Here is a 14,271-nt window from a genome sequence, read left to right on the forward strand (position 1 = left end):
AATGATGCACCTACTGGCTGAACATTTGAATGTGCCATGCTGTAAAGGAGAAGAATTGTCAGTGAGGGAGGGTACTTCAGCACGGATGATGAGATCCTTGAGGTTGTGGGGGCGTCGGTATGCCAGGATGGGAGTATCTGGGACGGCCTGTAAGAGACGATCAGAGGTATGAAGGATATGGTGGTTATCACGAAGGATATTGTGGACTTCCGATCTGGGGAGAGAACGAACTTTGTTGATGGCTTGTTGAAGTCTCCTGGTACCGTAGCCCCTGGCTGCGAGATGTCTCTTCAGGTTCCTGGCATGGAAAGAAAACTCTGAATCCTCAGAGCAGATACGGCGAAGTCTGAGGGCTTGACTGTAGGGTATACTGGTTTTGCAGTGGCGGGGATGGCAGCTGGCTGAGTGAAGGTACTGATGGGTATCTGTGGGTTTAGTGTAGAGAGTGGTGGTGACATGGTTAGACTCCTTCCTAACGGTGACATCAAGGAAGTTGGTCTCTTCTTGGGAGAAATCAGAAGTGAATTTGATGGTTCTGTGGAAAGAATTGATGTGGTCAATGAAAGTATGGAGGCTTTCTTCCTCCCTGGTCCAGATGAAGATGTCATCGATGTAGCGCTACCAAATCCATGGACGACAGGGGGCTGAATCTAACATCTGCTGCTCTAGCTTGGTCATGAAGAGACAGGCGAAGGAGGGAGCCATCCTGGTACCCATAGCTGTGCCAGATACCTGTAGGTAGTGCTTGTCCATGAATGTGAAGTTGTTTTTCGTCAGTACATGTGACATGAGGGATTTGATGTGAGATATGGGGGGTTGGAATGGCCGCTGCAAGTCAAAGCCTCACAGGAGGCTAGAATACCTTCATCGTGGGGAATGTTGGTGTAGAGAGAGGAGACGTCGAAAGTACCGATGATTGCTGTCTCGGGTATCTGGTCCTTGATGTCATCCAGTTTCCTGAGAAAGTCTGGTGTGTCATGAATGTAGGAGGGTGCGAGTGAGACAAGAGGTTTAATGTGGTGATCAACAAAGAGGGAGATGTTCTCTGTTGGGGAACCATTTCCAGAGAGGATGGGACGACCGGGATTGCCAGGTTTGTGGATCTTGGGGAGGAGATAGAATCGGGCAGGTTTGGCATTAACGGGGGAGAGAAATTTGTGAGCCTTCTTGGTGAGGTGTTCATGTTCCTTCATGTCATCGAGTGTCGACTGGATCTGTTGGGAGAAATTGTCGGTGGGATCAAAGTCAAGAAGTGTGTAGTGGGAAGGATTGTGGAGATGTTTCATGGCTTCATCGATGTACTGCTGGCGGTCCATTAATACAACAGCTGATCCTTTGTCTGCGGGCTTGATGATGATGTCAGACCTGTTTTTGAGAGATGAGAGAGCCTGGCGTTCTTCCTTTGGGAGATTGTCATGTGATGCAATGTCGAGGGTATCTGCGGAGTGGACTTGAGATGAGACAGCTTCGATGTACGTTTCCAGGGAGGGAACTCTATTCTTGGGGGGAATCCATGAGCTTTTTTGATGAAAGGGCTCAGGAGCAGAAGGGGGTTCATCAAGAAAAAAACTCTTTGAGGCGTAACCTGCGATAGAAAGTAGAGAGGTCTTGGCTGAGTGCTATCTGATCAACCTTGGGTGGAGTGGGGCAAAACTTGAGACCTTTTGAGAGAAGAGACGTTTCTGCTTGAGAAAGGGGAGAAGAAGAAAGGTTAACGACAGAAGTGGAGGATACATCAGTGGGTGTGGTGTGTCGCCTGAATCTGTTAGACCCTTGACGTTTCTTCGTGATGTTGCCTATTTTCTTGTTCCTGCGAGCAGTGAGGTCAGACACACGTTTTGAGAGACAAGATTCAATTTCATCATTGTATTCGAGCCATTGGGTGTCGGTGCAGCAAGAGCGAAGTTCACTCTCCAGTCTGTCGATGTCAGCTGAAAAGGAAGTGAGAGAGGCGGCACACTGTTCAGAGAGAATGTTAATCAAACGGATGGAAGCTCCATGTAGAGTCTGGTTCCAGCGTTTCCGTAGTTCAGGCGAGAGTATTCCAAGAGCTGGAGTGCAGTGGAGTTGGAGGCCTGTGGGTATCATGCGGTTAAGGGGGTAGAATCTGTAATTATCCTGGTGAAATGAGAATCTGAGGGCCTTGAGCTTGGTTTTCCTCAGCTGATGAAAAAGAGATAGATGGTTAGCCATGGTAGGCAGGGACAGAGAAGAACAATGATAGCCAAACAAGGGAAGGAGAAATACATAACCTGTCAGAATTGAGGGAAATTAAAAAAAGGGAGCAAGATAGACCTGTAAGGCGAATAAATCAAAGGGAAAAGGGCAAGTACAGTCGGTCAATGTACAGCTAGGCCAACCTGTGCTAAGCAGAAAAGTGAGTGAAGAGAAATGATAAAGGGAAATGATACGAGCTCAGAGATAAAGGCACGGAACTGAAGAGAAAAGTAACAGGGACGGAGACAAACACCTGAGAAGAAAGAAAGAAATACGATACAAACAAACAAATACAATATTGTGGAAACAAGGATACTGCAAGTCGAGAAGTGGGAGGGAAACATGAAAGCAGGGCTAGGAAGGAGACTGAACTGGAACAAAGCAATAAAACAAGTAAAACAATTAAAACAGAACAGAGAAGACAAAGAGGATAAGGAGGATCACGTGGGCGTGATGCAACAGCAGAGAATGAACTAAATGTGGCAAAAAACTGCTGGAAACTGCTTATCCAATAAAGGAGAGCCAATGGAGTAAAATGGAGTCAAAAGGGGCCTGAGCTTTCGATCCTAGCAGAATCTTCGTCAGAGGCAAAATGACAAACAAGCAGGGAAAGTAATCACATGTTTTTCCTTTTATCTTTTCTTCAGTCACAGTGGCCCGTATTCTGCTGTAGACCAAGGTTTAAACCCATTTTAGACTCACCTATGGTTTAGCTAGACCCGAGGTTTAATTTTGTATTCTGCTAGCGAGGTTTGGTTAAACTCAAGTTTATTTCGGTTCTAAATTAAACCCGAAATAGTCTTGGGTCAAGCCACCATGGTGCCCTCTATGGAAGAAGAAATTCTCCCTCTCTGAGTACTTTTCTCTCCACAAATCCACTTAAATTTATCATTGGCAGTGTATCAGCCACATGAGCAAAACTTTTTTGGATTTTGAATAGTTTTTACGGGTATTTATGTCAATTAAGAGCATGCTGTATCTTTGCTTGCGACGACTCGTGAAGCACTGTACATTACTGTACAGTTTGTGTACAAGTGCGACGCACATCACAGAATGCATGGTAAGCGTACAGCGTAGGCTATTATATTAGCGTAGCGCTATTATATTCCTGGCTAGCTAGCTTTGAAGGCTCATCAGTACAGCAGAGCCATCGCGCCGCGCCGGCGGGCGGCACGGTTGCTGTGTGCGCTGGATGGGACATGGCTTTTTATGTCGTTTGAATCGTGAATTCGGAATGGATTGGCGATTGATCAAGCCAGGACTTTGAGGTAGGAAATGAATAAAAGCTTTTCTCTTAAGACTGTCAGTTAATAAAAATGGAAACCATTCTAAAATTTAGAAATAGATCTAGTCACGATAGGGCAAGGCCTACACCCTGTCTCGATACTAACGTTAGATTAGAAGTAGATTTTACCTACCGTACCACACTAACCTACTTTTTAATAGATCTAACGTTAGTCCTGAAACGTTACAATAATGTACTCTAGCTATTCAAATAGGTTCTACTAACGTTAGTAGGACCCTACTCCTAGTCCTATCGTTAGTCCTACGATCTAGGTTCTCGATCTAACACTAGTCTATCTATATAATATGCCAAATCTACCCACTAGTCCTACATTGAGTTCTTGGTCTAGTCTTTAGGTTATTTTCATCGTAAAGTTTTGACTAACTACAGGTAGATAGTACTAGTTAGTAGTATTTCTAACATTTAGATCTCGAGTCTCTTTTAAGTGTACAAGTACTAGATCTAACTGTTAGGTGTTAGTGTTAGTACGTACATGGTAGTAGGCGTATCTCGTGTGTACACGCGTGTGGCCGGCAAGCTAGCTGCTGTACGTATCCAGCCAGCCACTCGTTTTGTGCCATGTTGGCATTGATCTGTGTGCTGGTACCCTTACCAGTCATCGTTAGACTCGATTTAAACTCGAAATAAACACATTTTCCTTTGTTATTCCATTAAAGATTTCCGTTTACATTTCCTTAATGTACTCAATATATTTATCAGTTTATCTATTTTCTCGTTATTTTACTGTTTTTACTTTCATTCTAAATAACTAATATGTTTTCAATTTAACTGACCTCGCAGTGAGATCACATCTTTCTCCGATCTCTGCTTTACACTCACATGCTGGATCGACCTCCGAAGCGATCAGTGAGTGTTGGATCGTTTCTTATCTCAGTTTCGCTTGGCCGGCTTCTGCTGGATTGATCCAGATTAGACGGATTCAGCAAAGGGAATGTGAACGACGTAAGACACATAGGCCCTTGGTGGTAATGAGGTTAATATGATTTGAGAAAAAGAAAACGAACTAAGAAATTCAGTAAAGATGGTCAAGGTCATACGAATCAATTATGCTTATCTAAATATTACGCGGAATTTTGGTTACGAAGCAATACTATACTACTGTGCATTAAGGAAAGAACTCTCGAGGAGCCAGTCTAAGAAGAGCTCAAATGCAAAAGATACTACATCCATTTCCCATCAAAATTCACGTTTTGGTCTTATTGTTCTTATTTTAAGACCTCTTTACACTGATACTAAAACAAAAATAGATGGATTCCAACTAGAAAGAGTTTAAAGAATTGCATCTGAAATTCAATTCAGTTTTAAAAAGTACTACAGCCGTCGTAGTTCCAAGCGGTAACACATCCATTGTAATATCATTATAGGAAAGTGACCAATCAGGTAAGAGGATTACTGTGCTTCAGTGTTTCATTGTCTACCGATCTAGTCTTTAAACACTATATGTTGCGTTTGGCTTTTTGTGACAATTACCACGCAAAGCTGACAAATGTAATGTTGCTTGAAAAAGCCCATAACAGCATGATTAAGCAACGGAGGAAAATGAAGGAGATTATAGGATTTATACAGATGGCAGCCTTCATTGAAGTCCTTTATTTATTTATTTATTTATTCATTCATTCATTTATTTTTTCTTTTGTAATTGAGCTCAGCGATCTGCCCTAATCAATGAATTGAATAACACCTAGTCAGGCAAAGACTATGTTGGATCTCTAATTCTTTCCAATTTGGAGCTATTGTAGATTGAAACTCGGGGCAAGTGTTAATGATGGAAAGACATTTCTGTGCTAATCCCATATACTGACATCCGCGTTAGGATTTCAAACCGTCTTCTTTCTGGAAGCCAGCTTGTCTTCTTTCCATTGCTGGAGCCTTTGTTTCCACTGACGCTTTAGTTCCTGTCTCAGTTATCCATCCATTAAGTGACCCGCTACAACAAAAAGGTCCTAAAGTCGCGCACTGTCGAAGCCGTGAAAATCGAGTTTTAAGTCAGAGCATTTAAATTGGTCAAAACTTACGATTTTCTGATTTTGATATATTATTGGAGTCTAATAATGATAATAAGTACAGCATTTGTAATGCGCCTTCGATCTAGTATCCTATTCTGAGGCGCAGAGGGACGTAATTATGAAAAGAATAGCATACATCGTAGTCATAATTGTACATAAGAAGGTTGAAAAAGAAGAAAGAGATAGGTAGAGATATACACACATATGAACAATTCGTTGAAAATTCAATCGAAACAAGATACGAACATATGTGATTTTAAAAGCTTTTTAAATGTTTCAATGGTCTCTACTGATCGGATCCTCAGTGGAAGAGCGTTCCAGAGAGATGGGGCTGCAGAAACAAAGGCTTTTTCTCCGAGAGTCGAGATTGTTCTTTTAACTGTTAATTGTTTACTATTACATGAACGGAGATTTCTGCCAGGGACGTATGCTGAAACAAGGTCTAACATGTCTTCTATCATCTGTCGAAATTTTGAAGCAAAATGATCAAAGTAAAGACCAATAAATAGCTCTTTTCTGAGCCGTGTTTTTTGGCGTTTCAACGAAGCAGAAACTGGTTCGAAAATTTGGATTGAGCGCCACAGATAGGTTCCGCCCCTAACAACGACAAGAGTGATCTCATTGGTCACTTTTGCTGCTTGCTGCTAACCGAAGCGTGAAGCTCGCACAATGCCCAGTCGACGGGTGCGTGCGGGCGGGGTGCGCTATACTCAGCCGCTTCTCACATCCTGGTCACTGATTGGTTGGTGAGGAGACCGCCGACGCTGATGTGCTTAAATGAACTCTTAAGGGGTTGCTAGAGCTTACCTTCTATTGTCCAGAGGTGGAAACTGACTTGCGTGTCCCTTGATCGCGATTGCGTCGAAAGCGTCGAAAGGAAGACTTTTAGGGCGCTTTTCTCGAAACAGTGATTTTCCAGACGTCTCGACATGCTCTCTTTTAAACATCGATATCTCCGCAGCCGATTATCTTTATAAAATATGTTATATATCAATTTAAAGCAGAAAGATTAGGGGATTATATCATGCAATTTTCAAATAATAATTGACCTCCCCCGACTTTAGGATCATTTTGTTGTAGCAGGTCACAAAATATTTACACACAACACAATGGCAACTCAGCTATTAACACCAGACATCAGCTGCCATTGCAAGCCATGTAACAGCAGACCTCATCAAGAATCAGGAATTTGCTAACCTACTAGAGTCCATTGTCTGCAATGCCATCGAAAAGAAAGTTGGTGAAATCTTTACAAAAGTAGGATCCATTCAAGGTGAATTCTTGACATGAAACAAAACCTGGACAAAAGAGATAAAGAAGTGAACGTCCTGGAATATAAAATTGCCAAACTTGAATAGAGCAACACACTTGGAAAACTATCTGAACAATCAGAAACAATATTCCAGAATATCATATATACGTATCTTTGGCCTGCAAGAGAGAGAGAGAGAGAGAGATATTTAGAGAGAGAAAAGGGGAATACTTACATGTTAACTGCTGACATCATTAAGGTCAACGTTGGGCGTGACATTGGATCCGATGAATGACATCGACCGCAGCTCCTATCGCACAGGATCAGTTTAATACAGACTGTATAAACAATCCGAGTGTTATTATTTTTTCTTCTAGAGTTGACTGATCTATTGTACAATGCACTCCATCTTTCATGACATTCTGGCTTGCGTGCACAGCTTGTACGTTGTACCTTTTACCTTGTAGAAATAGACCTCCGGAACACTAAGGTCTTCCTCTAGGGAATATAACTGGGGGTTGACAAGAGCTGGACGGTGGTTATTGGTTTGGTCTATTTGTTGAGTTAGGGCAGTTGGCGGTTCTAATGTGATTTTTGAAGTTTTGGTTTGATGTGGAATCAACGGCAGTCTTGGGTAGCCTGTTCCAGGCGAAGATTACTTCCGGGAACAACGACTGTTGGTGTGGCTTGGATGTGTAATGGTTTATTTGGAACTGCTTTGTATGCGAGCGTCTTGATCTGCTAACTTTAGGTCTAATGTAGTTTTCCGGATTGATGACTATTTCCCCCGTGAACATCTTGTGAAATGTGATGAGTCGTTGGTCCTGGCGTCTTTGTTCCAAAGTTTCCCACTTAAGATCTTTTAACATGTCGCTGACACTAGCATGCTGTTCTGAAATTTGTAGTTGCTCTTTCCTCTGCTTTCAAACTGCTCGGCAGACCACTGCAGGAAAATGTAAAAGAAACGAGAGAGAATAATTAACACAAAATAAGACACTCTGTTACTTCCATACAGAACAGCTAGTAAATTTCAACTCTGCTTTAGGTATATTAAATTTTTCATTACACATGGTTATGTGGTAACAAATCCTCTCTCAGAGACCCCCCCCCCCCAAAAAAAAACAAAAAAAAAAACAAGGAAAATGAGAATGAATAAATATTCCAATACACTCGGAACATTTATTATTAGACATTATACAATACCCCTTGAGGTTGTTAAAGGCTGTGTGTTTGTTTTTGAGAGAGAATTGTGACTATTTCACCAGCTTTTATCATTATCATTTTTTCTTTTCTTTTTTGATCGTTAAGGAATAAACTGTGAAATGTGGTACTCTCCAATTATCTTAGAGTCATCATCATGGATTCTGTCTTTTTTTTTAAAGTTTTCCAAATGCCGGCTTGTGTGGCCAGTAATGGAGACAAAGGTGAGATTCATTTCTTCCCATTCTTTGAGTGATTATTCAGCTTGTACCTTTTATTGTACTTGATACACTGCATTCTTTATCTGTACTGGTCCAGGCTGGCAGTTGTTGTGGACACTGAACAGAGAGACAAGCAAAAAATTATGTATTTCAACACGAATGTTAACATTATCAAAAGCAGACGCCCGGGTCTGAATATTTGAATTTTCCATATTATTTAAAACCACCTTACTTAAGAATACATATCTGAATTCCATGGGCTTTTGCCCTCAACATTTTTATGGGGAGGGGGTACCATAAATTATTAAATGTGACTTTGACTATGAGACTACATTGTAATTTTAAGTGAGTAAAATTCCTGTATGTTTGAAAACACCACAATCACATTCTAAATCCTTTCAAGAAATAACAACAAGATCTAAGAGACAAAGATACTTTTGTTGAACCAAAGTTGATGACTAAACATTATTTTTTTTGTCCTTACTTTTCTGCCAAACAGATGTTATGATGTGAACGTCATTATTGGAACATATCGTCTGCCATCAGTTTACCTTGCCAATGAAGGCTAAATGGAATTCATCACTATCAAGCTTTACTGTCATTTGTTTGTAGTCGAGTCTACTGTCTACTATAAAGCTGTTACCTATCTTTTATTTAGACATTTAACAGTGTTAGACGAAAACTTAATTTTTAGGCAGAAGACGTCAAGTCGAATGATGTCAATGATCATAACAGTATACATGTATTCGGGTACACTTAAATTATTTGCGCAACTTTAGATAAATCTCTTATAACAGTCAGTGTTGATCTACTAGACCACAAGTAGTAGTAGAAGTTTAATTAGTAGAACCACAACCACAACCACACCATCGTATACCACGCCAATCCACCACTAGCCTACTCAGTAGGCCTACTATGTAGGTCTACTAACGTTATGGGCTACGTTTTGCCAAGCCCATCCAAAGGCAAGGCTGTCATACTCATAGCTCTTAGCTTCTCTTTTTTTTCTAATCTTAGCTTGCCGAGTTTCTTTTTCTTTCTTTCTTTTTTAATCATCGTTTTCTTAAATCTTTAGTGAAATCTATTATGACATACTGAAAATACTGGACCCTATACTGGCGAAGCGCACTTATGTCAATTGCCAAGGTACCTCAATGAAACTCTCGAGACTGCGTTAGGTCCTACAGCCCAATCGCCGTACTTCGAACGGCGTCTGGTTGGACTAGATCTAGCCCGAACCAGACGCTGTTAGTACGCTGTGCGAATCACCTTCGGCTACATTACAGCGGACTGGGCTGTGTATAGTTTAATAGACTACATCAAACTTATAGACCTGACACAAAATAAAACTTACCGGCGTTACCGCTGATTTTCTTTGTGGTACACTGGTCAGGAGGATATTCATTCCACTGCAAAACAGAACGGTGGGCATGACTTCATGGTTCACACTACTGCAGCAAAGCGTTGTGTTGCCTGCCAGTCAGTACCAGTCGAATCTATAACTTGTAACTGCTTGCAGCAGCAGCTAGTTAGCCGTACTATACTAGCCAGCACTGCGACTGAAATGGATCGCGCGCAGAGCCTAGCAGTTAGCCACGTAGACCGTGCGTCTCACATTCGTGCATGCAGTGCAGCAGACACGCAGCTGCATGCACGGCTGCAGTTACGTTGTTTTGCCATGTCACACAACGAAGATGCGTTATTCTGCCAGAACAACCGGAAGCTCTAATGAGATTCTGGGTCAGAAACTGTTTTGGCAGAACAACGTAAGTATCTTAAGTTACGTTGTTTTGCCAAATTATTTGGACTTATTTTGAAAAATCGCTGAAATTTAAATGCATTTTTCTAAAAATTAATATCACTTTGAGAGCTGAAATCTTGACAGATGTTCAAAAATGGCTTAATGTATCTAATAAGCCAAAAACCTGAAAAACCACAAAATTTCAGATACGTTGTTTTGCCAAATCACGGCCGCAAATAGGATCAGGTAAATCTTTCACAGTTAAATTAAGAACTCGCAAAAATAAACTGTGAAGTGTTATAGACTATTCTCACGATATGAAGGCACAAGAAATATTTTTTAAGATATTGATATGAAACTAAAGATCTCTATTTTGATTTAAAAAAAATATGAGGGCTTATTGCCCTTTGAAATGATGACTATCAACTTTAGGTAAAACTATCACTTGTTCATATTAAATATTGTTGTAAATGCTTGCCCTCAAAATCAATATCATGTCGATTGGATCATGTCAACATTTTACAGAATCATGTCAACATATTATTACAGAATCTGTTGATATATGGAGTGGAGAAAAAGAAAGATGAAAGAGTTGTAGAAGTTGTGAGAAACATAATTCAGAAGCTGGGTTTCTCGAAGGAGGAGGCGCAGAGTATGTTCATTGCTAACGCACACCGGCTTCCACGACGTGTTATACCCGGAAATGAGCAGAGTAGGCGTGGTCACGATCCAATCATTGTACGGTTTGGCGCCATGTTGGATAGAGATGCCGTCTTAAATACATACCTACGAGTGCAAGTACGTCCGATGACCTCTGAAGGTCAAACTGGTGTCCGTCACGCTTTCCGCATTGTGACCGACTTACCTGCACCACTGAAGAGGAAGCGTTTCTTACTCGAGCAAAAAGCGTATCAGATGAGAAAAAATGAGAACAAATCCACAAGAATCAAGTTGAATGGTGTAAATCTGCATCTAGAGTGTAGGGAGAAGGGATCTTCGTCAGCATGGCGTATTGTCACTGATTGAGTATAATCTAACGCTTCTACAGTTGGTTGAATCAGAAATGTAAAGCTTTGAATCTACACGTCACCAGTCCTGAAGTTGATTATTGTAAAACGCCTTTTTTTTCTTTTTTTTTCCTTTTTTTTTTTTGATTCCAGTGGTCGAGTCTACAGTATGTTATCTTATCACAGTTGATGTGTTAAAACCCTTACGCGATCATCGCTTTTTGCCCGTGATCGAGAAAGATGCAAATGTGCATATTGATCAAGCGAATGTATGAATCGTGTCTCTTTATGATCTGTTGTTGATACATACATACACCATAAGATTCTCTCCAGTGAATTTTTTAATGAAAAAAAAATATAATTGAGTGTTAATATTTGTTAACCATTATATTGTTAGAAAATTATAGAGGTAAAAAAGAAGAAGACATAATTGAAATGTGATGAAAAGAAATTGATACTGAGATCTCTCAGAAACTGTTAAAACTTTCATTTACGGATTTGAAAAAAAGAGACTGTTCAGCAGAGATAATAGATATTTGATTATTATACATCCAGTAGGAGAGAGAGAGAAAAAAAGGAAAGAAAAATACTTTCGACAAAGAAAAATGAATGTTTTGGGTTTTGTTAAACGAGTTTGTTGGATTGGACAAAAGTTTATTATTTTTAATGATACAAATCAGTTCCTATGATACTACCTGTATAAGGACATAATTATATGGCGTTTTGTATAGTTGAGTTTTTCAAATGTAGTAACTCAAGACGGAGTAATTTGTGTGTGTGTGTGTGTGTGGTTTGTAACAAGAAACAGCCAAAAGTGGGAAAACACCACCAAACCATTTTATCGTAAAACTTATAGCTAGTTTGTAATCACAAAATTGAAATTAAAGAATATTTTTCAGATTGGTTCAATGTGTGAAATAACTATGTCATGACCACAGAAATGTGCGACTTAAATTGGTTTAGTAAAGTCAGGGTTATCACTATATGCAGTGAAAAGAGTATCTATCTTAAGCGAGGTCATAACCTACGCGAAATGTTGGTTGTTGTTTTTTTTTCACAATGCTTATCATTAATGCCTGAGCACTTGTTCTGAATTTTCAAAAGTGCATATAACGAATTCTATATATGTATATGGATAATTCTAATGTACACTTCTTGGAAGTGCTTCTACTGGGTCCAAGATTAGAAATATGGTGAGAAAAAAAATAGCAAATCTACAAAATCAAGTTAAATGGTGTAAATCTGCATCTACGTGCAGAGGGAGAAGGGATCTCCGTCAGCATGGTGTATTGTTATTGATTGAATGAAGTAAACCTTCTTCTTTTGGATGAATCAAAATGGAAAGCTTTGAACCTTGATCTCACGTGAAGTGAATTATCATAAGATGCCTTATTTTGGACTTTTTTGAGTGGCGATTTTTACATCCGTGACATTTTATCACCGTTTGATGTGCTAAAATCCTTACACAATCTTTGTTTTTTATATATCTCGTTTGTAAAAAAATTTTAAAAAAAGAAAAAAAAAGAGAAAAAAAAAGAGCTTAAATCACGCGAAGTGAAATGTTTTAGTTAATTTTTGACAAAATTATGGAGCTTGTCAATTCGCAAATGAAAATGAGAGAATAAGTATGATCCAGAGGAGAGACTGACTATAGATATTCATTTTGAACGAACATTTGGTGCGAAATGGTCATCGTGTTTAATAGTCATACTTCTTGACTTTAAAAAACATTTTGCTTGTTTGTTATAGACAATTTTTTTTCACGGTTACATTCATGAATATTTACCTTTAGACAGTGATGGTCTGGGGCATAGATTTTTTTTCGGACTGATTTCCATACATTGATCCGGAAATTATGGGGGTAGATTTGCTATTCGCAGCTGTCGTCAGTCAGCTCTGATGCGTTGCGTTGCGTCCAGACGTTTGTGTGTTTTGTTTTGTGCTGTGTGTATTGTAATGTTTTCGTCACAGTACAGTCTTGTTTGTGTCGTTACTGTTTGTGTACATAAAATGAAAACTTCCACAGGTTGTTCCTCTTTTCTTTCCTTCATTCTTTTCGTACATGATGCAGGATAACGCTACGTTTATTTCAATGAATTGTCGCGGCCTACGAGATAGTCGCAAAAGACAAGATGTTTTGTTGTATTTAAAAGCTAAACAATATGATGTTTGTTGTATTCAGGATACACACTTTACTCGGGAAATAGAGACCGATATACGTAGGGAATGGGAAGGTAAATGTTTTTTTTCTCTTTCAATACGTCCAACTCAAGAGGAGTATCAATTCTTTTTAAGAACGCTGTCCCAGTAAATATAAATGAATTTAAAGTAGATAATGCAGGGAACTTTGTGGTTTTAGATGTAACCCTGTACGAATATAATATTACTATCGCGTCGTTGTATGGTCCAAATACAGACAACCCAACATTTTTTGCAGATCTTCAACAAATTATACTAGATTTTGAGAATCCACATGCTATTGTTTGTGGAGACTGGAATTTAGTACAAGATTCAAACCTTGATACATATAACTACTTGCATGTTAATGACCCGCGAGCAAAACAACAAGTAAATAACATGAAAGATGAATTAGATTTATGTGATCCTTGGAGAATTGGATTTCCAGATAAAAAATATTATACATGGCGACAACCTACCCCTTTTAAACAGAGTAGATTAGATTTCTTTTTGATATCCTCAGAACTTCTTTCATTAGTGCATAAGGTTGATATTCTTCCAGGTTATCGAACAGATCATTCTTTAATTCTTTTAAGTCTCAGTTTGAATCAGTTACAACGAGGCCCTGGCTTTTGGAAATTTAATAATTCTTTGTTAAAAAACGAAGGTTTTGTTTCACACATTAAGAAAAAAAATAAAATATACTATTCTGTTTTATGCAAAAGACGGAGTACAGTTCGATCAAAATGATTGCATAGTGGGTGACTGTGAATTCATTGTAAATGATCAGTTATTTTTTGAAACTTTAATGATGATAATACGGGGAGAAGCAATATCATATGCTTCTTTCGCTAAAAAACAAAGTGTGAAAAGTGAAAAGGATTTAGAAAAGAAAATTGAAGAGTTAGAAAGAAAATTGACAATTTTAAATGATAAGAATTCTATATTAGAGGAAATTGATAAATTGAAATTAGAATTGGAAGCTTTTCGTTTAAAATCAAATGAAGGAAGTGCGATTAGATCTCGGATAAAGTGGATGGAGTTTGGAGAAAAACCTTCTAAATTCTTTTTAAATCTGGAAAAGCAAAATAATGTCAATAAAGAAATACGTCAGTTATCGACTGAAAATGGTGATATTTTAGA

At 39.1% G+C, this 14,271-nt stretch overlaps 1 pseudogene; it reads right to left on the reverse strand.

Annotated features, from left to right (window-relative positions):
- Positions 1-325: 325 nt before the first annotated feature.
- On the reverse strand, positions 326-1,316 carry LOC139712209 (uncharacterized; annotated as a pseudogene).
- Between the last annotated feature and the right edge of the window lie 12,955 nt (positions 1,317-14,271).

Source organism: Diadema antillarum, unplaced genomic scaffold (assembly GCF_040938485.1).
Source record: "Diadema antillarum isolate AM-2024a unplaced genomic scaffold, OU_Dant_1.0 seq00001773_RagTag, whole genome shotgun sequence".
In the NCBI taxonomy this organism is placed as follows: domain Eukaryota; kingdom Metazoa; phylum Echinodermata; class Echinoidea; order Diadematoida; family Diadematidae; genus Diadema; species Diadema antillarum.